This window comes from Pseudophryne corroboree, chromosome 3 (assembly GCF_028390025.1).
Source record: "Pseudophryne corroboree isolate aPseCor3 chromosome 3, aPseCor3.hap2, whole genome shotgun sequence".
NCBI classification, from domain to species: domain Eukaryota; kingdom Metazoa; phylum Chordata; class Amphibia; order Anura; family Myobatrachidae; genus Pseudophryne; species Pseudophryne corroboree.
The window spans coordinates 87,799,447-87,823,879 of record NC_086446.1 but is presented as its reverse complement, the minus strand read 5'-3'; the positions used below and the strand labels follow the sequence as shown (position 1 = coordinate 87,823,879).

Here is a 24,433-nt window from a genome sequence, read left to right as displayed (position 1 = left end):
TGTTGGAGACAGGTATAGGGAAGTGCAGGAGAGGTTAGGAAGAGGTGTATGTCAAGCTGATATCACCCTTGTAAAGGGGGGCTGTGTAAGCCTCTCCTGGAAAAATGCAGTTGGGTAGTGCGACCACGCAGCCAGTGTCCAGCGACCAGCAAGACCTCAAGCAGCCACTCTCTCTCAGGATAGTGTTCCACACTGCAGTGTGTGTCCAAGGGAACATCCCAACCTCCTGTTCCCGTCACTAACGAAGGGCCAGTCGAGCAGACACAGGGCCTATCTCAGCACTCACCACCGTCGCACTGCACCCCGCTTCAGAAGTCCAGAGGGCAGAGTAGGGAACTCAACACCCCGGACCTCAAGGATGACAGCGGTCACCCCTCAGATGATGTTCGGCCACCGTGCAGCAGGCCTTCTCTCTGCCCTCTCTGATAGATGCCTCCTGGGATCCTCCGGCAGCGCCCGACAGCGACTACACTCCCTGCCGCGCCACACAGCTCCGTCCTCGGGCACCTCCGCGTAGACCCCACAGCAGGGGGGGAGCCAGGTCAGTGTCCTCCGTTCCAGGGGCCGTCCTCAGTTCAGCGCCTATTCGTCGCCAGACGAGTCTTGACACGCCGCTCGTTCCCGTCTCCCTGCACCGTCTCAGAATCAGAAGCGGGGGGGGAGCCGGGTTAGTGTCCTTCGCTCCAGGGACCTCCTCCGGGTCAGCGCCGCACCGCCGCCAGCCGAAGCCCGTCTTGAAGTATAGTTCCGTCTCCGATTACCGCCGCACAGCCTCGGGAGCAGCAGCGGGGGGGAGTCGGGGGGGGCCTCAATTCGCGTCTAGGGGCAGCAGGGGCCAGCGAGCATCAGGGAGCAGAGGCCACAGACCCGCCAGCAGAACACAGAGCCTCCGCTCAGTCTCCCAACGGATGGGACATCCCCAGAGGGCTGTAGGCAAGGTGTAAACCCCTCGTGAGCGGGTGGGGATGAGTGTTACCAGGCCTCCAGTTTTCGCACCAGGCGTCACACCGGCGGTCATATAGGCCGTCTCCTTGAAGGCCAAACTTCGGGGGCATACAATCACGCTCCTGCCCCTGCAAGGTCTTTCCAGGCTCCCTCTGTTGTAGGGAGTTTTGTAGAGGGTCTCTCAAGAAGATAGGTGCCGGATAGCAGGGGATGGTGATGGATTTTCCACCTGCAGGCTGGAGCTCAGCTAAAAAGCAGCCATGCTGGATGGCCCGCCCACCGGAAGTCTCGTCAGCGACCTTCTTACAGTGGGACGAGTGGACCCAATTCTCCCTCTCGGCAACCTTCAATGCTGTTGTGCTGGTCAGTAAGACTTGGTACGGTCCTTCCCACCGGTCAATCAGGCAACCTGAGCGTAGAAAATTGCGAATCATTACATAATCCCCAGGTTCAATGTCATGACAATTGCTGTCTGGCAGGTCAGGAATCACTAGCTTTAGATTGCTGTTTTGATTCCTCAACTGCTTGCTCATCTTAACCAAATACTTTACAGTGACTTCATTGTTACATTTCAAATCATCCTGGGGGTCAATCATTACATGGGGTTGTTGACCACAAAGAATCTCAAAGGGTGACAAGTTAAGAGGGGACCTGGGAGTGGTTCTGATGCTGTACAGTACAAGTGGCAAAGCTTCTGGCCACAACAATCCAGTTTCAGCCATCACTTTGCTCAACTTGTTCTTAATAGTGCTGTTTACTCTTTCCACTTTCGCACTCGCCTGTGGGCGGTACGGAGTATGCAGCTTACTATTAATTCCCATTAATTTGCACATTACCTGAAAGACTTCACCTGTAAAATGGGTACCCCTATCACTTTCAATTATCCTAGGGATACCATACCTGCACACAAATTCCTGCACAATTTTCTTTGCAGTAAACACAGCAGTATTTGTGGCAGCGGGGAACGCTTCAACCCAATTTGAAAACACATCAATACAAACCAATACATACTTTAAATTTCTACAAGGTGGCAATTGTATGAAATCAATTTGTATTACCTGAAAAGGGCCGTCCGTTGGCGGGATATGGGATGGTTCAGTTGGTATCGCCTTTCCAATATTCTTCCTCAAACAGGTGAGGCATGTAATTGCTCTCTTGCCCGCATGAGAAGAAAATCCTGGCGCGCACCAGTAGGCTCTTACCAACTTGCACATACCTTCTTTGCCTAGATGAGTCAGACCATGTGCCGCCTCAGCTAAACTTGGAAGGTATGCTCAGGGTGCCACTGGCTTACCCTGTCCAGAGTCCTGAGGACTCCTGGTCATATCCTTTTGACCTCCAGACTGCCTTTTCCTGTGGGAAACACAAATTTTGCATTTCACTCAATTTCTGTGTGTTGACGGTATTGAATACCATCAGTTGTGTGATGTCTGTCTGTATGGGGGTACTGGCTGCTGATTTAGCAGCTTCGTCTGCCCGGCTGTTACCAAGTGACACTGGGTCTTGGCTGTATGTGTGGGCTTTACACTTGATAACAGCCACTCTGTCAGGTTCCTGTATCGCTGCTAGAAGTCTTTTTGATGTGGGTCGCATGCGCCACGGGTGTACCAGCTGCCGTCATGAAATTTCTGAGGCGCCATAGGGCCCCGAAATCATGTACTACTCCAAAGGCATACCTAGAATCCGTGTAAATATTGGCTGACTTACCCTTAGCCAATTCACACGCTTTGGTTAGGGCGACCAGCTCAGCAACTTGTGCTGAGTGTGGTGGGCCCAGGGGTTCCGCTTCTATGGTACCTTTGTCATCTACGACTGCGTATCCAGTACACAAGTCTCCCGAGTCCGTCTGTCTGTGGCAACTACCGTCAGTGTAAAAAGTAAAATCTACACCTTCCAGTGGGTTGTCACTGATGTCAGGACTCGCAGTGAAATTTTGGGTCAAATATTCCATACAATCATGTGTCAGTGTCTGTACTAAATCCCCCTTCACCATCACTCTCATCCCCCACCCTTTGTGCCTGTCCAGGCACACCTGGGAGATACATTGCAGGATTTAGTGCGCTGCATCTCTTTATGGTGATGTTTACAGGGGCTATTAGTGCTAATTCCCACCTTGTAAACCGTGCAGATGAGACGTGTCTGGTTTGGGCAGAATTCAGTAAGGCTGACACTACATAAGGTGTATGAATGGTCAGGTTGTGTCCCAACACTACATCTTCGCTTTTACTCACTAGCAATGCTATCGCTGCAACACTTCGCAAGCATGTGGGGAGAGATCGTGCTACTGTGTCTAGCTGAGCGCTGTAGTAGGCTACCGGCCTGCTGGCATTACCATGTTTCTGGGTTAAAACACCTGCCGCACACCCAGCACTCACCGTTCCGTACAGTTCAAAGGGTTTCCCATAATCTGGCATACCTAATGCTGGTGCCTGCGATAGGCACTGTTTGAGTCTCTCAAATGCCAGTTCGGACTCATCTGTGTGCGAAATCCGATCTGGTTTGTTTGATGAGACCATCTCTTGTAAAGGTAAGGCTAGTATGGAAAACCCTGGGATCCAGTTGCGGCAGTACCCACACATTCCTAGGAAAGTGCGGATCTGTTGCTGGGTTTGTGGCAGAGTCATGTCGCGAATCGCCTGTATTCTATCAGCGGTGAGGTGTCTCAGTCCTTGTGTCAAACAATGTCCCAAATATTTTACCTTGGTCTGGCATAACTGTAACTTATCCTTTGAAACCTTGTGTCCCGTATTAGAAAGATGAAACAGAGGCTGTTTCGTGTCTCTCAAGGATGCTTCGAGTGAATCAGAACACAGCAGTAAGTCATCTACATACTGTATTAATACTGATCCGCTCTCAGGTTGAAAGGATTGTAAACAATCATGCAAAGCCTGTGAGAAAATACTTGGGCTGTCAATGAAACCTTGTGGTAAACGAGTCCAGGTGTACTGTACTCCTCTGTATGTAAATGCAAACAAGTATTGGCTGTCAGGGTGCAGAGGAACCGAAAAGAAAGCGGAGCAGAGGTCAATAACAGTGAAAAATTTTGCAGTGGGAGGGATTTGCATAAGGATGACAGCTGGATTTGGCACTACGGGGAATTGGCTCTCAACTATTTTGTTGATCCCCCTTAAATCCTGCACTAGTCTGTAACCCCTCCCCCCACTCTTTTTCACAGGGAAGATGGGACTATTGGCAGTGCTGGACGTCCTAACCAGAATGCCCTGTTGTAGCAAGCGCTCTATTACTGGGTAAACTCCTAACTCCACCTCTGGTTTCAGAGGATACTGTGGGATTTTTGGAGCTATCCTACCATCTTTTACTTGAACTACCACAGGAGCTACATTTGCCATCAATCCAGTGTCTTGTCCATCCTTGGTCCAAAGTGACTCCGGTATCTGGGAGATCATTTCCTCTACCTTGGATGGACACCTGTTTGTAACAGCAGTGTGTGACATTAACCTTTGAGGGGAGTCTAGCATATCCTGCACTTCCTGAGCGTGATTCTCGGGTATATCTAAGAACACACCTCCAGGAGTACAATATATGACACACCCCATCTTGCACAGTAAATCTCTCCCAAGTAGATTAGTCGGAGCCGATGCAGCTAGCAAAAAGGAGTGCTTGGTCTGCAAAGGCCCTATCGTAATCTCTGCTGGTTTGCTTAAAGGGTAGTGTTGTACTACTCCTGTTACTCCCATGGCTGGAATTGTTTTACCAGTGGTTTTCATACCCACTGTTGAATTTAACACTGACTTGGCCGCCCCCGTATCTACAAGGAAAGGTAGTGATCTACGAGCTACATCAATTGTGACCTCGGGTTCACTTCCAAGGCTCGCAATTAATTTCACTGGCTGCAGACTACAGGTGTGGCCTGACCCCTATTGTAAGTTGTGGCCCTCCCGCAGCGCGTTGGCAGCTACAATATGTGAGGGGGGTAACAGAGAATTTTCAGAGACCTGCCAATCTCTTTTTGGTGGGTACCTTTTAGTTTCCCCTGCATGTGGCTCATAACTCCTCCTCTGCGGTCCCTGATCCCAATTACGTGTTTCGTGTTGTTGTCTAGGGGGTTGATATACCTTATGTGGGTTATTCTTCTATAGGTGCAGTGTCGTGCAAAATGTCCTTCCCTCTGACAGTTATAACATTTTACCACATACGACTTACCGTCAGGGGTCTGGGGCTTAGGCTGAGGTGGCCTTGTTGTAAGGGCCTGTATACTCACTGCCATCAGCTTATCGCCCTGTGACTCCCTGTGTCTAATGATGTTCCGATCATGCCCGACAGCGGTCTCTCTCAAAGCAGCCACCGACATACCTCTCCAGTTTGGTTGAGTGGTTTGTGTCCTATTTCTCAACACTTCCTTTAAACCGTCCATTAATACGGACACCGCTACCTCTCTATGGTGCACATTTTCTTCAATGTCTACAACTCCAGTGTACCTAGACATTTCATCTAATGCCCTATGGAAGTAGTCAGAAGCATTTTCCCCTTCTTTTTGTCTTATGGAGAAAATTTTGTTCCACTTGACAACAGTTGGGAAATATACTCCTAACTGCAGGTTGATCTGTTTAACATTCTCCTGATTGTAAGCATCAGTGAGAGGTTTCTCTTCATCTAACTTACAATCAGTAATGAATCTCAAAGGGTCAATGGTAGAGGGCAAGCATGCCCGCAGTACTGTCCGCCAATCCTTGTTAGTGGGTTCGGCGGCGTTACCTAGTTCTTTAATGAACCTTTGGCATGCGGCTAGATCTTTCCTTGGATCTAGAAATTCAGACATAATTGTCCTCAATTCTGTCCGGGAGAAGGGACAATGCATTGCAATGTTCCTGACGGGAGAGACTCCCAGAGCATCAGTCTTTCCATTTGGGACTGCGATCACCCTGACAGGATTGAGTTCAATTACATCACTCTGTGTTTCTTCTACAATGTGAGGTGTAATTGTTTCCGCATAATGTACAGTTCCGTACTTACCCGTGGACACGACCTCACCTATCCCTCCACTAGGGGCCTTCGCTACTCCTCTTACTGGTTGGGCCGTGCCTACTGTAGTCTCTTGTATGGTGCCTGCTAAAGAGAGTGCTGATATCGTTGTGGGCTCATCTTCCTGGTCGCAGTCCTGAGAGAAGTTTAGGATGGGATATAACTTGCACGGGTTAGCATTAGCATCAATACATTTATCTACTTTACTCTTATCACTAATACATTTATTAAGTGCACTTTTATCATATACCAGTATGCCATTCTCTGTAGCCAGTTTCTCTCCTGTTATGTATGGTGGTGGTGGTGCTGTGGCTATCAGTTTTCTGATAGGGTTGGAACCAGCTGCTTGAGCTAATCCCCTTTGTATCTCACCTTCCTGTTGCCATAACTGTAAATAATCATAATGTCTAATCCGTTGCTTTCCGGATTTAATCAGACATATCCTTCTCCTTAAATTTTGCAAAACCTCAGGATTAAAACTGCCTACCCTGGGGAACTGTTCCCCATCGTTCACAGTCATACGTTCCCACTCATTGCACAAGACCTCTGCGTGTGATCCATATTTCTCACACATTATGTACCTCGCCGACCCTTTGGGCCGACAAATATCAACGTGAACCCTTGTTGATCGTCCCCTACTTGAGCAAGTGGCCCCCATTCTTTGCAGGTATTGCCTTTTCAGCGAACCCTTACAAAAACCAACTTACTCAGTGGTAAGGTGACGGTGAAAGTTCTCCGAGCGCTTTCACCCACTCACGCCCCTGTTGGCCTATACACCAGCCCTGTGTCCGTAACCAGTTGCCAGTGCCAGTAGTACCCAACCTCGGGATCTTTTATAACCTCTATTTACTGAGAGCGTGTGGGAGTATGCTACCCCTCCCAGTAAATATCAGTTGTTGGAGATTTCCTGAGTGAACAGCGAAACTCCCTTAAAATAAAAAAAACCTACACAAATCACGTTTACCTGTACAATTAGCGTCTATGATCCCGCAGCAAATTTAGTGGGTATCAAGGTGAACTAACTAATGTACACAGTAGCGTGCGGTCCAGTCGCACTGCGTATAAGTAACTATTACTTATCCGCTGCACGACCAACGGAATCGGTTGTTTAGGCTGCGAAACCTCAGCCGGAGCGTATTCTCAGAACGGGCCTATATGGGTACTACGCAAACCCCCGGGGCTGCGCTCACTACCTCTGACTTTTCTTAAGTCAGGGTTTTCAGAACTTCGCTAGGTGCCTTTAACGATTTTTCTGACTTCGCCGACCTTTTGGTCTGCTGTATTGCTACCTTGCTCCTTTATACCTTATACAATGTTAACGTGAGAAAGCCACTCCCACGCCACCAAGTGTCCACTCACCTGATGTGGTCTCCGACGGGATCCCGAATTATGGGTTCACAAAAAAACTTCTATTTTCACACTCACTCCTGCTCACTCATATGCACTTTGATTTTTCTGTACAGAAAATTACTTTCATTCAGGTAAAACAGGCTAATCCCAGAGGTGATGCAATAAGAGAATGATCTTTTAAACTAAGATTTTGGAAACTGAACAAATTTGTGCTATTATCGCGTGGCTTCCGTATCACTTAAACTAAAACAATGTTATCGTGTGATTTGTATTTAGTGGGCGTATCCGTACGCACGTTGCGTAAACACGCCACGTGTGTAGGCCTCTGCGTTGCGTACGCAATCTCGCACGTGGTCCGAGACACGTATACAAAGGCCGGATACGTCCGCAGTAACACAAATAACACGCTTCTATAAATGCAAACGATATTTAACTATAATCGCTTACCAAGCACCACACAGTATCTCCTGTATAAACCTTTATAACTGGGTCAGGCTGCGTGTGTGCTTTACAATTACTCCCTTAAATATTAATCTTACTTTTAACTAAATAGCAACAAATTTTCTCAGCACGTGATCAATGCTAATGGCAAACAGAAAGGTAGATATGTGAAAATACACAAATGAAAATACAGGTGTGTGCGTGTGTTGCGTGTGCAATTTGCACCAATACAGAAATTAAAACAGATTTAAAAGACAATAGCTTAACGTTCTTACCTTTCGGATCCGGATCCCACCAGCATCCCTACAAACCAAGCGGAGCAGACGCTTATCTAATCAGCACTACCGTATCCCCGACCACCGAACGGTTAACAGGGGATACTACCTTCCCGCCCTTTGCTGATGGATAAAGTCTGCCTTGTCACGCTAGGCTGTGGATATGAGGAGGCCCGGACGATGCCCCCAATTGATAATGTCAGTTATTACCTTTAAACATAAGAAATATACTATTTACGGACTAAGTACGCTATTGGCGCACAGAGTACCGTAAGGGTACGCACTTAGCGTAGCAGACGCTAGGCTGTGGGCGCGACGCACGAGCGACACGTACGCTCACAGACTCACGCTTAGTATCGAACACGCTAAAGGCGTCCCGAGTACCGTAATGCTACGCTATCGGCGTAGCGGACGCTGTGCCGTGCGAGTGAGACACGAGCGGCGCAGACGCTCACAGAATGACACACAGTAAACCTTGTTAACAACACACAGTAAGGGTATGCTTATACTCAAAACCTTAGCAATGTAATACTACAATGATGTAACGCTTATTAACCTTGAAAACATGAAAGCTGTTTGAGCGATTGAGACGCTAAGAAAACCCTTTACAGTAACTAGTGAAAACACAAGACCTGGTTTGGATTTAAAAACCACTCCGGCTCTAACACCTTCGTGGATGATTCTTTAGAGTAAAAAGGGAAAAACAGTACAGCTTATACACTACAAAACTAACATCAAAATCTAAACAGCATAACAAGGAATAATATGAACAATAGCATACAATTACAAACACAAGCAAACAGAATGAGAATAAATGGCAAACACTAAGGATAACAAAATGGCTACAGAGAATAATACATACGTGGGAATGATTCGCTAGCGCGTCCTGGATCCAGCCCTCAGCATTCAATGAGAAAGCCTTTCAGAGAGAGTGAGTGACTGGCCCAGCCAATGGTGGTCCTTATATACACAGCATACAGTAACAATACAATGGTCCCTATAATCTCATTGTTCATTGGACACAGGAATGTGTCTCTGCATTATAACAAAAGGTCATAGGTGGGTTTGAACAGGTGGGCTGTGTCTTTCTCCAACTGCTCAGGTGGGAGGTATCCTCAGGATTCCCGCCGCATGGATAATGAACAGCAAATACAGTAAATGTCCATAAACTACTTTTGTACATAACTATACGCAGGAGCGAGCAATCTTTTCTTAACCAACACCGAAATGTTACCATTAAAATACTCTACAGCTGGATACTAGACACCACTGTTCAACCTTTATCTGACCCTTCCTATCATGCAAAGAGGGATCTCTCTGTCCAAGAACCGTTTAAACTAAACATACTTGCTGACATTGTTAAGGGGAATATTATCTATAAAACACACTATATGGGTTAAATATGTTGCGATCGAGTCGCTCGCTAGACGCTTACAAACTCCGCCGTAAATACACATCTCCATGCGCAGGAGACGTTGGAGCGTCCCCTACGCAACCTGAGGGGATGCGTACGCACGGGGGAGTGGGTGCACGAGCAGCGGGCATGTGCATTGGGGTTAGTACAAGGCATGTGAATCATGATATTTTTCGACTTTGACAATATATAGGGGAGAGGGGGCTGTACAATGATGTATGGTGAAGAATAACACAGCTCCCAGCATACACTATGTGGTATTATATATAGGAGAGGGGACTGTACAGTGATATATGATGGGGATAACACAGCTCCCAGCACACACTGATATGTGGTATTATTATATATAGGGGAGAGGGGACTGTACAGTGATATATGATGGGAATAACACAGCTCCCGGCACACACTGATATGTGGTATTATATATAGGGGAGAGGGGATTGTACAGTGATATATGATGGGGATAACACAGCTCCCGGCACACACTGATATGTGGTATTATTATATAGAGGAGAGGGGACTGTACAGTGATATATGATGGGGGATAACACAGCTCCCGGCACACACTGATATGTGGTATTATATATAGGGGAGAGGGGACTGTACAATGATGTATGGTGAAGAATAACACAGCTCCCAGCTCTCTCTCCCGTGTCAGAGAGTCGTGTGTGTCAGAGCCCGTGTCAGGGAGCTGTGTGTGTCTGAGCTCGTGTCAGGAAGCTGTGTGGGTCTGAGTCCATGTCAGGGAGCTGTGTGGGTCGGAGTCCGTGTCAGGGAGCTGCGTGTGTTGGAGTCCATGTCAGGCAGATGTGTATTTTGGAGTCAGTGTCAGGGAGCTGTGTGTGGTGGTGTATGTGTCATGGGGTTGTGTGTGATAGTGTACGTGTCACGGGGTTGTGTGTGGTTGTGTAAATATCAGGGAGTTGTGTGCGGTGGAATATCTTACAAGGAGCCGTGTGTCTGTGCCCGTGTCAGAGTGCTGCATGTGTCAGAGCCCGTGTCTGTCAGAGAGCTGCATGTGTCAAAGCCCATGTCAGGGTGCTCTGTCTGAGTTCGTGTCAGGGAGCTGTGTGGGTCGGAGTCTGTGTCAGGGAGCTGCGTGTACTGGAGTCCATGTCAGGCAGTTTTGTATTTTGGAGTCAGTGTCAGGGAGCTGTGTGTGGTGGTGTATGTGTCAGGGAGTTGTATGTGGTGGTGTACATGTCTGGGAGCTGTGTACATATCAGGGAGTTGTGTGCGGTGGAATATCTGTCATGGAGCCGTGTGTGTTGGTGCCCGAGTCAGGGAGTTGTGTGTGTCAGAACCCATATCAGAGAGCTGCATGTGTCAGAGCCCGTGTCAGGGAGCTGTGTGTGTCAGAGCCCATGTCAGGGTGCTCTGTGTGTCTGAGTTCGTGTCAGGGAGCTGTGTGGGTCGGAGTCCGTGTTAGGGAGCTGTGTGGGCCGGAGTCCGTGTCAGGGAGCTGTGTGGGCCGGAGTCCGTATCAGGGAGCTGTGTGGGTCGGAGTCCGTGTCAGGGAGCTGCGTGTATTGGAGTCCATGTCAGGCAGTTGTGTATTTTGGAGTCCGTGTCAGGGAGCTGTGTGCGGTGGTGTATGTGTCAGGGAGTTGTGTGTGGTGGTGTACATGTCAGGGAGCTGTGTGTGGTTGTGTACATATCAGGGAGTTGTGTGCGGTGGAATAGCGTGTATTGGAGTCCATGTCAGGCAGTTGTGTATTTTGGAGTCCGTGTCAGGGAGCTGTGTGCGGTGGTGTGTCAGGGAGTTGTGTGTGGTGGTGTAAATGTCAGGGAGCTGTGTGTGGTTGTGTACATATCAGGGAGTTGTGTGCGGTGGAATATCTGTCATGGAGCCGTGTGCGTCGGTGCCCGTGTCAGGGAGTCGTGTGTGTCAGAACCCATATCAGAGAGCTGCATGTGTCAGAGCCCGTGTCAGGTAGCTGTGTGTGTCTGAGCTCGTGTCAGGGAGCTGTGTGGGCCGGAGTCCGTGCCAGGGAGCTGTGTGGGCCGGAGTCCGTATCAGGGAGCTGTGTGGGTCGGAGTCCGTGTCAGGGAGCTGCGTGTATTGGAGTCCATGTCAGGCAGTTGTGTATTTTGGAGTCCGTGTCAGGGAGCTGTGTGCGGTGGTGTATGTGTCAGGGAGTTGTGTGTGGTGGTGTACATGTCAGGGAGCTGTGTGTGGTTGTGTACATATCAGGGAGTTGTGTGCGGTGGAATAGCGTGTATTGGAGTCCATGTCAGGCAGTTGTGTATTTTGGAGTCCGTGTCAGGGAGCTGTGTGCGGTGGTGTGTCAGGGAGTTGTGTGTGGTGGTGTACATGTCAGGGAGCTGTGTGTGGTTGTGTACATATCAGGGAGTTGTGTGCGGTGGAATATCTGTCATGGAGCCGTGTGCGTCAGTGCCTGTGTCAGGGAGTCGTGTGTGTCAGAACCCATATCAGAGAGCTGCATGTGTCAGAGCCCGTGTCAGGGAGCTGTGTGTGTCTGAGCTCGTGTCAGGGAGCTGTGTGGGTCTGAGTCCGTGTCAGAGAGCTGTGTGGGTCGGAGTCCGTGTCAGGGAGCTGTGTGGGTCGGAATCTTTGTCAGGGAGCTGCGTGTGTTGGAGTCCATGTCAGGCAGATGTGTATTTTGTACGTTAGCAGGGAAAGGGATACTACTGCACTAGCATATTATAGAAAAGTTCCAAATCAGGAACAAAAGAAACCCCTAGTTATATTCTATATCAGATATTTGAATTATATAGGGGGTGCTGCCACTGAATATATTGTTGCCAATATATAGTTATGCACAAAAAGATACAGAGGATTGGACTTGAAGTGGCGCACTTAAACATTAAATTGATACATAAAATATAACTTTTATTAGAGTATATTTGTTAAAAAGACCAGTAGCTGTGAAATATTAAAACCAAAAACATATAAATTGACAAAACAAAGTGTGATATGTGTGAATAAAAACACACACTGTGCTGTGTAGTGCTACACATATATAATATATTATAGGTACTATGACCCTTGAATCAAATTATATGTGTTGTTAGGCTGAGTGCCCAATGGCGCTTTGAAGTCACTGATCAGTTGTACTAGATAGGCTTACTGAGGGTACTGTAAAGTGCAATATTCCAATAGAAAGCTCCCCTTCAGTTTGGGCGCTGTGACCCCTCACTTATGTGCAATCATATGCTTGTACAGCTATGAGTCGGTGTTTATCCTCACTAGTGATCTCAATGTAATTAGCTGTTCTCAATCAGTTTACAGCAGGTAATATCTGAAGTCAGTATCACTTTAAGTGAATAATCTGTTTGGGCGCTATGACCCCTCACTTATATGCATTCATATGCTTATACAGCTATGAATCTGTGTTTCTCCTCACTAGTGATCTCATTGTAATTGGCTGTTCTTAATCAATTTACAGCAGATAATAACTGAAGTCAGTGTCACTTTAAGTGAAAGATAATTGGTGTTCACTTATATGCTTATACAGCTATAGATCAGTGCTTCTCCCCACTAGTGATCTCAATATAATTAGCTGTTCTCAGTCGATTTACAGCACTTTAAGTGAGTAATCACAATGTTCATTAGTGATATTGTTAATGAGAGACACTGTAATGTCCAAGAATGCATATAAACTCACAGTTTTCCACAATATTCACTACTATTATAGTGTAATATAGATCATAGCTGTGAGGCACAGGGTTTAGTGAGCTGTTTGAGTATTGCACTAATGCCGTACACTGGAACACTCCATCAGCTGTTAATAGCAGTATATCCTAACTAGCTATTTTGTACTTATCAGCTGTGTGATGGAAACCTATACATCAAATAAACAGCATTTCTCAATGTAATTAGCTGTTCTCAATCAATTTACAGCAGGTAATAACTGAAGTCAGTATCCCTTTAAGTGAATAATCTGTTTGGGCGCTATGACCCCTCACTTATATGCATTCATATGCTTATACAGCTATGAATCCGTGTTTCTCCTCACTAGTGATCTCAATATAATTGGCTGTTCTTAATCAATTTACAGCAGGTAATACCTGAAGTCAGTGTCACTTTAAGTGAATGATAATTTATGTTCACTTATATGCTTATACAGCTATAGATCAGTGCTTCTCCCCACTAATGATCTCAATATAATTAGCTGTTCTCAGTTGATTTACAGCAGGTAATTAATAAAGTCAATATCACTTTAAGTGAGTAATCACAATGTTCATTAGTGATATTGTTAATGAGAGACACTGTAATGTCCAAAAATGCATATAAACTGACAGTTTTCCACAATATTCACTACTATTATAGTGGAATATAGATCATAGCTGTGAGGCACAGGGTTTAGTGAGCTGTTTGAGTATTGCACTAATGCCGTACACTGGAACACTCCATCAGCTGTTAATAGCAGTATATCCTAACTAGCTGTTTTGTAATTATCAGCTGTGTGATGGAAACCTATATATCAAATAAACAGCATTTAACCTGAGTATCACATAAACACTGCTAGATAATTGTTCTATACTTATAAAGTAACAAGCAGTGCTGTAGAGATGTCTCAGCTGCTACATTAAGCAGTGTATCAGTCTTGCTACAATGTTGCTAGTACATGCAGCTTGCTGAGTCATATGTGGTTAAATAATCCTCTCAGTGCAGGAAAGCTTGTGAGCTCCATCAGTGTCATGAGGCTTCACAATAGCCAGCTCAGCTTTAGTATAGATCTCGCTCAATTCCTAACAACACAATACATTTAGCACATTGTTATTATACACAGCAGCACAGTGTGACTCGCCGACACGTGTTTCACAGTTAAGTTTTCTCTGACGTCCTAGTGGATGCTGGGAACTCCGTAAGGACCATGGGGAATAGACGGGCTCCGCAGGAGACTGGGCACTCTAAAAGAAAGATTAGGTACTATCTGGTGTGCACTGGCTCCTCCCTCTATGCCCCTCCTCCAGACCTCAGTTAGAATCTGTGCCCGGCCAGAGCTGGGTACTCCTAGTGGGCTCTCCTGAGCTTGCTAGAAAGAAAGTATTTGTTAGGTTTTTTATTTTCAGTGAGATCTGCTGGCAACAGACTCACTGCTATGTGGGACTGAGGGGAGAGAAGCAAACCTACCTGCTTGCAGCTAGCTTGTGCTTCTTAGGCTACTGGACACCATTAGCTCTAGAGGGTTCGAACACAGGGCCTGACCTCGATCGTCCGTTCCCGGAGCCGCGCCGCCGTCCCCCTTGCAGAGCCAGAAGACAGAAGAGAAGCGATGAAATCGGCGGCAGAAGACTCCGGTCTTCATTAAGGTAGCGCACAGCACCGCAGCTGTGCGCCATTGCTCCCACAGCACACCACACACTCCGGTCACTGTAGGGTGCAGGGCGCTGGGGGGGGGGGGGGGGCGCCCTGGGCAGCAATAAAAATACCTGTGGCATAAAAATACACATAATACAGTCTGTGACTGTATATGTGTAAAACCCCCGCCATTTTTAGTCAGAAACAGGACAGAAGCCCGCCGCTGAGGGGGCGGGGCCTTCTTCCTCAGCACACCAGCGCCATTTTCTCTTCACAGCTCCGCTGGAAGGAAGCTCCCCAGGCTCTCCCCTGCAGTATCCTGGTACACAAAGGGTGAAAAGAGAGGGGGGGGGCACATAAATTTAGGCGCAAAAATTGTATATACAGCAGCTACTGGGTAAACACTGAGTTGTAGTGTAATCCCTGGGTTATATAGCGCTGGGGTGTGTGCTGGCATACTCTCTGTCTCTCCAAAGGGCCTTGTGGGGGAACTGTCCTCAAATAGAGCATCCCCTGTGTGTGTGGTGTGTCGGTACGCGTGTGTCAACATGTCTGAGGAAAAAGGCTCCTCTAAGGAGGTGATAGAGCGGATATGTGTGTGAGAGGGTGTCTCCGTCGACAACGCCGACACCTGTTTGGATATGTGTAAGTGCTAAGGTGAATTTATTGCACAAATGGTTAGGGAACAGACAGGAAATCTACCCATGTCTGTCCCTATGTCACAGAGACCTTCAGAGTCTCACAATGCTCACTATCCAAATAACAAACACTGGTATCGACATGGAGTTTAACTCCACTGTCGACTACGATAATGCAAAGTTACAGCCAAGATGGCTAGAAAGTATTCAATATATGATTATTAAAATAAAAGATGATTTGCATATCACTGATGACTCATCTGTCCCTGACACGAGAGTACACATGTTTAAGGGGAAGAATGCTGAGGTAAATTTCCCTCCTCTCATGAGGAAAAAGAGCGGGAATCTCCAGACAAGAGACGGCAGCTTCCCACAAGAGAATTCTCAGGCTGTATCCTTTCCCCACTAGGGCCAGGATGTGTTGAGAATCATCCCCTAGGGTGTCCTGTTTGCACAGACGGTAGCACTTGCTATTCTCAGGGATCCTACAGATAGCATACACATTCTAGTATACTACCCAGACAGGCGATTGTGTCGGCATGGGTTTATAGCGCTGTGGCAGCGTGGACAGGTACCTTATCAGCAGAGATTGAGACCCTAGTAAATATATTGATGCTGTCTTAAGTGATAGATAGTTATAAAGCATGCCCAAAGGGACATGAGTATACTGGGTCCTAGAGTCAAAGCTATGTCGATCTCTGCTTGACGTGTCCTGTAGAATATGCATTGGACAGATGATGCCGACTTAAGAGGCATATGGAAGGCTGAGGATTGTGTGGAGAAGGGTTCTCGGGCCTGGTCTCCACAGCTATAGCTGCTAATTCTGCCAGTTTGCCTTATATTCCTGCACAGCCTAAGAAAGCACGACATTATTAAATGCAGCCTTTCGAATAAAGAAACAAGAAAGTCTGAGGTGCGTCCTTTCTTGTGAGAGCCGGGATCAACACAGCTAGTTCCCAGGAACAAAAGTCCTCCCCGGCCCCTACAAAAATCCACCTATGCCGCTGGGGCTCCACAGGCGGAGCGAGGCCCGGTGGGGACACGACTTCGTAAGTTCAGCCACAAGTGGGTTCACTCCCTGTTAGGTCCCTGGGCAATAGATATTGTGTCTCAGGGATACAAGCTGGACTGTGAGAAGATGCCCCCTCACCGACGGCCCTGCGGGCTTCCCCCCCAAGAGAGGGAGTCAGTGTTAACTGCAATTCACAAATTGTATCTTTAACAGGTGGTGGTCAAGGGTCCCCTCCTTCAACAAGAGGGTGTTATTATTCGACCATGTTGTAATCCCAAAACCAGACGGTTCGGTCAGACCCATATTGACTTAAAAATCCCTGAACATATACCTGAGAAGGTTCAAGTTCAAGATGGAATCGCTAAGAGCGGTCAGGGCAAGCCTAAAAAGAGGGAGATTTTATCGTGAATCGGGTCATAAGGGATGCATACCTTCATGTCCCCATTTATCCACCTCATTAGGCGTACCTCAGAATTGCGGTACGGGATTGTCATAACTAAGGTAATGGCGGATATGATTGTGCTCCTGCGGAAGCAAGGTGTCACTATTATCACGTACTTGGGCGATCTCCTCATACAAGCGAGATCAAGAGAGCAGTTGCTGAACAGCGTATCACTTTCTCTGGAAGTGTAACGGCAACACAGCTGGATTCTATATATTCCAAAGTCGCAGTTGGTTCCTACAGCTCATCTGCCTCTCCTAGGCACGATCCTAGACACAGACCAGAAAAGGGTTTATCTCCCGATAGAGAGAGCTCAGGACACTGGTCAGGAATCTATTAAAACCAAAACAGGTGTCAGTGCATCACTGCACTCGAGTCCTGGGAAGGATGGTGGCATCATACGAGGCCATCCCCTTAGGCAGGTTCCATGCGAGGACCTTCCAATGGGACTTACTGGACAAGTGGTCCGGATCACCTCTTCAGATGCATCGGTTAATCACCCTATCCCCTAGGGCCAGGGTGTCTCTCCTGTGGTGGCTGCAGAGTGCTCACCTTCTCGAGGGCCGCAGATTCGGCATTCAGGACTGGATCCTGGTGACCACGGATGCAAGCCTCCGAGGGTGGGGGGCAGTTACACAGGGAAGAAATTTCCAAGGTCTGTGGTCAAGTCAACAGACTTGCCTTCACAACAATCCTGGAACTAAGGGCCATATACAACGCCCTAAGTCAAGCGGAGATCCTGCTTCGCAACCAACCGGTTCTGATCCAGTCAGACCGCAGGGGTTCATGTAAACCGCTAAGGCGGCACAAGGAGCAGGGTGGCGAGGGTAGAAGCCACCAGAATTCTTCGCTGGGCGGAGAATCAAGTAAGCGCACTGTCAGCAGTGTTCATTCCGGGAGTGGACAACTGGGAAGCAGACTTCCTCAGCAGGCACAACCTCCACCCGGGAAAGTGGGGACTACATCAGGAAGTCTTCACGCAGTTTGCAAATTGATGGGAACTGCCTCAGGTGGACTAGATGGCGTCCCACCTCAATAAAAAGCTAAAAAAGGTTTTACGCCGGGTCAAGGGACCCTCAGGTGATAGCTGTGGTCGCACTAGTAACACCGTGGGTGTTCCAGTCGGTCTATGTATTCCCTCCTCTTCCTCTCATACCCAAGGGCTGAGAATTGTAATAAAAGGAGGAGTGAGAACAATATTCTTTGCTCCGAATTGGCCAAGAAGGACTCGGTACCCGGAGCTGCAAGAAATGCTCTCAGAGGACTCAGGGCTTCTGCCTCTCAGACAGGACATGTTGCAACAGGGGCCCTGTCTGTTCCAAGACTTACCGCGGCTGCATTTGACGGCATGGCGGTTGAACGCCGGATCATAGCGGAAAAGGGCATTCCGGATGCAGTTATTCCTACGCTGATAAAGGCTAGGAAAGACGTGACAGTAAGACTTTTTCACTGTATATAGCGAAAATAGGTTGCTTGGTGTGAGGCCGGGAAGGCCCTACAGAGGAATTCCAGCGGGGTCGATTCCTGCACTTCCTACAGTCAGGAGTGACTATGGGCCTAAAATTAGGATCCATAAAGGTCAAGATTTCGGCCCTATCCATTTTCTCTCAAAAAGAACTGGCTTCACTGCCTGAAGTTCAGACGTTGTTCCGGGGGTGCTGCATATTCAGCCTCCTTTTGTGCCACCGGTGGCACCTTGGGATCTTAACGTTGTGTTGGATTTCTTGAAATCCCACTGGTTTGAGCCACTTAAGACCGTGGAGCTAAAATATCTCACGTGGAAAGTGGTCATGCTATTGGCCTTAGCTTCAGCTAGGCGTGTGTCAGATTTGGCGGTTTTGTCATGTAAAAGCCCTTATCTGATCTTCCATATGGACAGGGCAGAATTGAGGACTCGTCCCCAATTTCTCCCTAGGGTGGTATCATCGTTTCATTTGAACCAGCCTATTGTGGTGCCTGCGGCTACTAGGGACTTGGAGGATTCCAAGTTGCTGGACGTAGTCCGGGCTTTGAAAATGTATGTTTCCAGAACGGCGGGAGTCAGAAAGTCTGACTCGCTGTTTATTCTGTATACAGCCAACAAGGTTGGCGCTCCTGCTTCGAAGCAGACTATTGTTCGCTGGATCTATAGCACGATTCAGCTGGTTCACTCTGCGGCTGGATTGCCGCATCCAAAATCGGTGAAAGCCCATTCCACAAGGAAGGTGGGCTCTTCTTGGGCAGCTGCCCGAGGGGTCTCGGCTTTACAGCTTTGCTGAGCTGCTACTTGGTCCGGGTCAAACTAGTTTGCTAAGTTCTACAAGTTTGATACCCTGGCTGGGGAGGACCTTGAGTTTGCTCATGCGGTGCTGCAGAGTCATCCGCACTCTCCCGCCCATTTGGGAGCTTTGGTATAATCCCCATGGTCCTTACGGAGTTCCCAGCATCCACTAGGACGTCAGAGAAAATAAGAATTTACTCACCGGTAATTCTATTTCTCGTAGTCCGTAGAGGATGCTGGGCGCCCGTCCCAAGTGCGGACTCTCTGCAATACATGTATGTAGTTATTGCTTAACTAAAGGGTTATTGTTATGAGCCATCCGTTAAATGAGGCTCAGTTGTTGTTCATACTGTTAACTGGGTATGGTTATCACAAGTTGTACAGTGTGATTGGTGTGGCTGGTATGAGTCTTACCCTGGATTCCAAATCCTTTCCTTGATGTGTCAGCTCTTCCGGGCACAGTTTCCCTAACTGAGGTCTGGAGGAGGGGCATAGAGGGAGGAGCCAGTGCACACCAGATAGTACCTAATCTTTCTTTTAGAGTGCCCAGTCTCCTGCGGAGCCCGTCTATTCCCCATGGTCCTTACGGAGTTCCCAGCATCCACTACGGACTACGAGAAATAGAATTACCGGTGAGTAAATTCTTATTTTTTCAGGGCTAATCAGAATGCCTCCAATAGCCCTAATTTAACAGTACAGATACACCAATCGCGGGGCAGATTCCCGGTCACATGACTGGGCCATCCAATCACGTCGCGTCTCCTGTTAATGGGATTTGGACTGTGCTCAGTCTAATCATGTGATACCTATTAACCTATCAGAGAGCCCAAATTACGTGCACCAGAGATAGACATAATGTTAAATGTGTCTCTGATTCTGGGCTACGATTCAAGTCATCTGACTGGTTAGATCCAATGGCATCATAATAATAGGTTCCTGAGAGTAATATTAAAGGGATACTCGGTGTTTCCAGTATGAGAGATAAACTTGAATATGCTTAGTAAGTAAGGTGAGTGTGTATTGGAAAAGTGATGTATAACAGTTGTCATTGGCAACCACATAATAGGAAAAACAACAAAATGAACACCTCAAACTGTGCAATGTGAAAATAAAATAAACAATAAAAATGTGAAAAACAGCTGAGTGGTATACTATGTGTGTCTGTGTCAGAATTTGATTTAATACAGTGAAAATAAGATAGTGACTGTATGTTATTTATAATGGTCATGTAAATATTTCATGGCCAAGAGTGTTAACACTCTCCCGGATGTAGGTGGTGTCTGCTGAGGAAGTCTGCTTCCCAGTTGTCTACTCCCGGAATGAACACTGCTGGCAGTGCGCTTACATGATTCTCCGCCCAGCAAAGAATTCTGGTGGCTTCCGCCATCGTCACTCTGCTCCTTGTGCCGCCTTTGCGGTTTACATGAGCCACTGCGGTGACGTTGTCTGACTGAATCAGAACCGGTTAGTTGCGAAGCAAAGTCTCCGCTTGACGTAGGGCATTGTATATGGCCCTTAGTTCCAGGATGTTGATGTGAAGACAAGTCTCTTGACTTGACCAAAGACCTTGGAAACTTCTTCCCTGTGTGACTGCTCCTCAACCTCGGAGGCTTGCATCTGTGGTCACTAGGATCCAGTCCTGAATGCCGAACCGGCGACCCTCGAGAAGGTGAGCACTCTGCAGCCACCACAGGAGTGACACCCTGGCCCTGGGGGACAGGGTGATCAACCGATGCATCTGTAGATGTGACCCGGACCACTTGTCCAGTAGGTCCCATTGGAAAGTCCTCGCACGGAACCTGCCGAAGGGAATGGCCTCGTACGATGCCACCATTTTTCCCAGGACTCGAGTGCAGTGATGCACTGACACCTGTTTTGGTTTCAATAGGTTCCTGACCAGAGTCATGAGTTCCTGGGCCTTTTCTATCGGGACATAAACCCTCTTCTGGTCCGTGTCCAGAATCATACCCAAGAAAGGCAGATGAGTCGTAGGAATCAACTGCGACTTTGGAATATTGAGAATCCAGCCGTGTCGCTGTAACACTTCCAGTGAAAGTGATACGCTGTTCATCAACTGCTCTCTTGATCTCGCTTTTATGAGATCGTCCAAGTACGGGATAATTGTGACACCTTGCTTCCGCAGGAGCACCATAATTTCCGCCATTACCTTGGCAACGTCTGAAATTGGTAATGACAATCCTGTACCGCAAATCTGAAGTAAGCCTGATGAGGCGGATAAATGGGGACATGAAGGTATGCATCCTTTATGTCCAATGACACCATAAAATCCCCCCCTTCCAGGCTTGCAATGACCGCTCTTAGCGATTCCATCTTGAACTTGAACCTTTTCAAGTATAGGTTCAGGGATTTTAAATTTAATATGGGTCTGACCGAACCGTCCGGTTTCGGGGCTACAACCAGGGTCGAGTAATATCCCCTTCCTTGTTGAAGGAGGGGAACCTTGACCACCACCTGTTGGAGACACAACTTTTGTATTGCCTGTAATACTATCTCCCTCTACTGGAAAGAAGTTGGCAGAGCCGATTTGAAAAATCGTCGAGGAGGCACGTTTTCGAATTCCAGCTTGTAACCCTGAGAAACAATTTCTATCGCCCAGGGATCCACCTGAGAGTGAACCCAGATGTGGCTGAAACCCCGAAGACGTGCCCCCACTGGGGTGGACTCCACCAGCAGAGCGCGTCATGCGGTAGATTTTGTAGAGGCCGGGGAGGACTTCTGTTCCTTGGAACTAGCTGTGCTGTGCAGCTTCTTCCCTCTGCCCCTACCTCTGGCAAGAAAGGACGCACCTCGCACTTTCTTGTTTCTCTGTGATCTGAAGGACTGCATTTGATAATGCGGTGCTCTTTTAGGCTGTGAGGGAATATAAGGTAAAAAATTTGATTTTCCAGCAGTAGCTGTGGAGACTAGGTCCGAGAGACCTTCCCCAAACAATTCCTCACCCCTGTAAGGTAAAACCTCCATATGCCTCTTTGAGTCGGCATCACCTGTCCATTGCCGTGTCCATAGGACTCTTCTGGCAGAAACCGACAGCGTTTATTCTAGAACCCAGAAGACTAATGTCCCTTTGAGCATCTCTCATATACAGGACAGCATCTTTTATATGCCCTAGGGTCAATAAAATAGTATCCTTATCTAGGGTATCAAGCTCCTCTGATAAGGTATCCGTCCATTCTGCTACAGCACTACACACCCAGGCCGACGCAATTGCCGGTCTGAGTAAGGTACCTGAATGTGTATAAATGGACTTCAGGGTAACCTCCTGCTTGCGGTCAGCAGAATCTTTGAGGGTAGCCGTATCCTGGGACGGCAGGCTACCTTTTTGGATAAACGTGTTAAAGCTTTGTCCACCCTAGGGGATGCTTCCCAACGTAGCCTATCCGTTGGCGGGAAAGGATACGCCATAAGAATCCTCCTGGAAATCTGCAGTCTTTTATCTGGAGATTCCCAAGCTTTTTCACATAACTCATTCAGCTCGTGTGAGGGGGGAAAGGTTACCTCAGGTTTCTTTCCCTTGTACATATGCACCCTCTTGTCAGGGACAGGGGGTTCCTCTGTGATGTGCAAAACATCTTTTATTGCTATAATCATATATCGAATAGTTTTTGCCAATTTTGGCTGTAACTTTGCATCATCGTAATCGACACTGGAGTCAGAATCCGTGTCGGTATCTGTGTCAACCATTTGGGATAGTGGGCGCTTGTGGGACCCCGACGGTCTCTGCGACATAGGATCAGACATGGGCTGAGACCCTGACTGTCCCAAAGCTTCAGCTTTGTCTAATCTCTTGTGCAATGAGTTTACACTAGCCTTTAAAACATTCCACATATCCATCCAGTCAGGTGTCGGCGGAGACACCTCATTGATTTGCTCTCGTTCCTCTCTAATATAGCCTTCTCCCTCAGACATGTCGGCACACGTGTACCGACACACCACACACACACAGGGAATGCTCTTTTTGGAGACAGTTCCCCCACCAGGCCCTTTGGAGAGACAGAGAGAGAGTATGCCAGCACACACCCCAGCGCTATATAACCCAGGAATCACACTGTAAATTAATGTTTACCCTGTAGCGCTATATGTAATTGCGCCGAATTATGTGCCCCCCCTCTCTTTTCAACCCTCTTGTCTACCATGTAAGCAGGGGAGAGTCCGGGGAGCTTCCTCTCAGCAGTGCTGTGGAGAAAAAAAGGAGCTGGTGAGTGCTGAGAAGCCCCGCCCCCTCGGCGGCGGGCTTCAGTCCCGCTAAAACTGTATACTTGGCGGGGGATCATACATATATACAGTGCCCAGCTGTATATATGTTTATTTTATGCCAAATGAGGTTTATATTGCTGCCCAGGGCGCCCCCCACTGCGCCCTGCACCCTTACAGTGACCAGAATATGTGTGGTGTATGGGAGCAATGGCGCACAGCTGCAGTGCTGTGCGTTACCTCTCATGAAGATCAAGGTGTCTTCTGCCGCCTCTGATTCTTCCGGCTCTGCGAGGGGGACGGCGGCGCGGCTCTGGGACGTACGGCTAGGGTGAGATCCTGATAGAAAGTATTTTGTTAGGTTTTTTATTTTCAAGGAGCCTGCTGGCAACAGACTCCCTGCATCGAGGGACTGAGGGGAGAGAAGCAGCCCTACTCTCTGAGTGCAAGGTCCTGCTTTTTAGGCTACTGGACACCATTAGCTCCAGAGGGATTGGTACAATCCCTCTGGAGCTAATGGTGTCCAGTAGCCTAAAAAGCAGGACCTTGCACTCAGAGAGTAGGGCTGCTTCTCTCCCCTCAGTCCCTCGATGCAGGGAGTCTGTTGCCAGCAGGCTCCCTGAAAATAAAAAACCTAACAAAATACTTTCTATCAGCAAACTCAGGAGAGCTTACTGAAAAGCACCCAATCTCCACTGGGCACAGTATTAAACTGAGGTCTGGAGGAGGGGCAAAGAAGGAGCCACTGCACACCCAGGTCTAAAGACTTTCTTAAAGTGCCCATGTCTCCTGTGGAGCCCGTCTATCCCCATGGTCCTTACGGAGTCCCCAGCATCCTCTAGGACGTAAGAGAAATATATAATAATAAAAAATAATTTCCATGCAGGCTGCTACAGTAAAGACGACTCTAACACAACAGGTGAAAAGGTGTATGTTTTTATTTTCTAAGTACTGTAAATGGAACTTTCTTCTACTAAAATAAATATCTGCATTTGTATAGCTAAACTGTAATACCCTATTTGTATACTGTATGGAATAAAAGGTACTGTACTTAGAACACATTAGCAGGCCATGTACAATTAGTGCAGTGCTACTTCCATATTGCATATAAACTCACACCTAACTATTATATATAATACATTTCTATTACATGTACATACATACACTGGTATGCCTCCGTAGACAATGGTTT

The 24,433-nt window shown here is 47.6% G+C and overlaps 1 protein-coding gene across 1 annotated transcript in view; it reads right to left on the bottom strand.

Annotated features, from left to right (window-relative positions):
- The window catches only part of LOC135057197 (oocyte zinc finger protein XlCOF7.1-like), a 214,561-nt gene that overhangs the window by 112,517 nt on the left and 77,611 nt on the right, over positions 1-24,433 (bottom strand). The window lies entirely within an intron of this gene.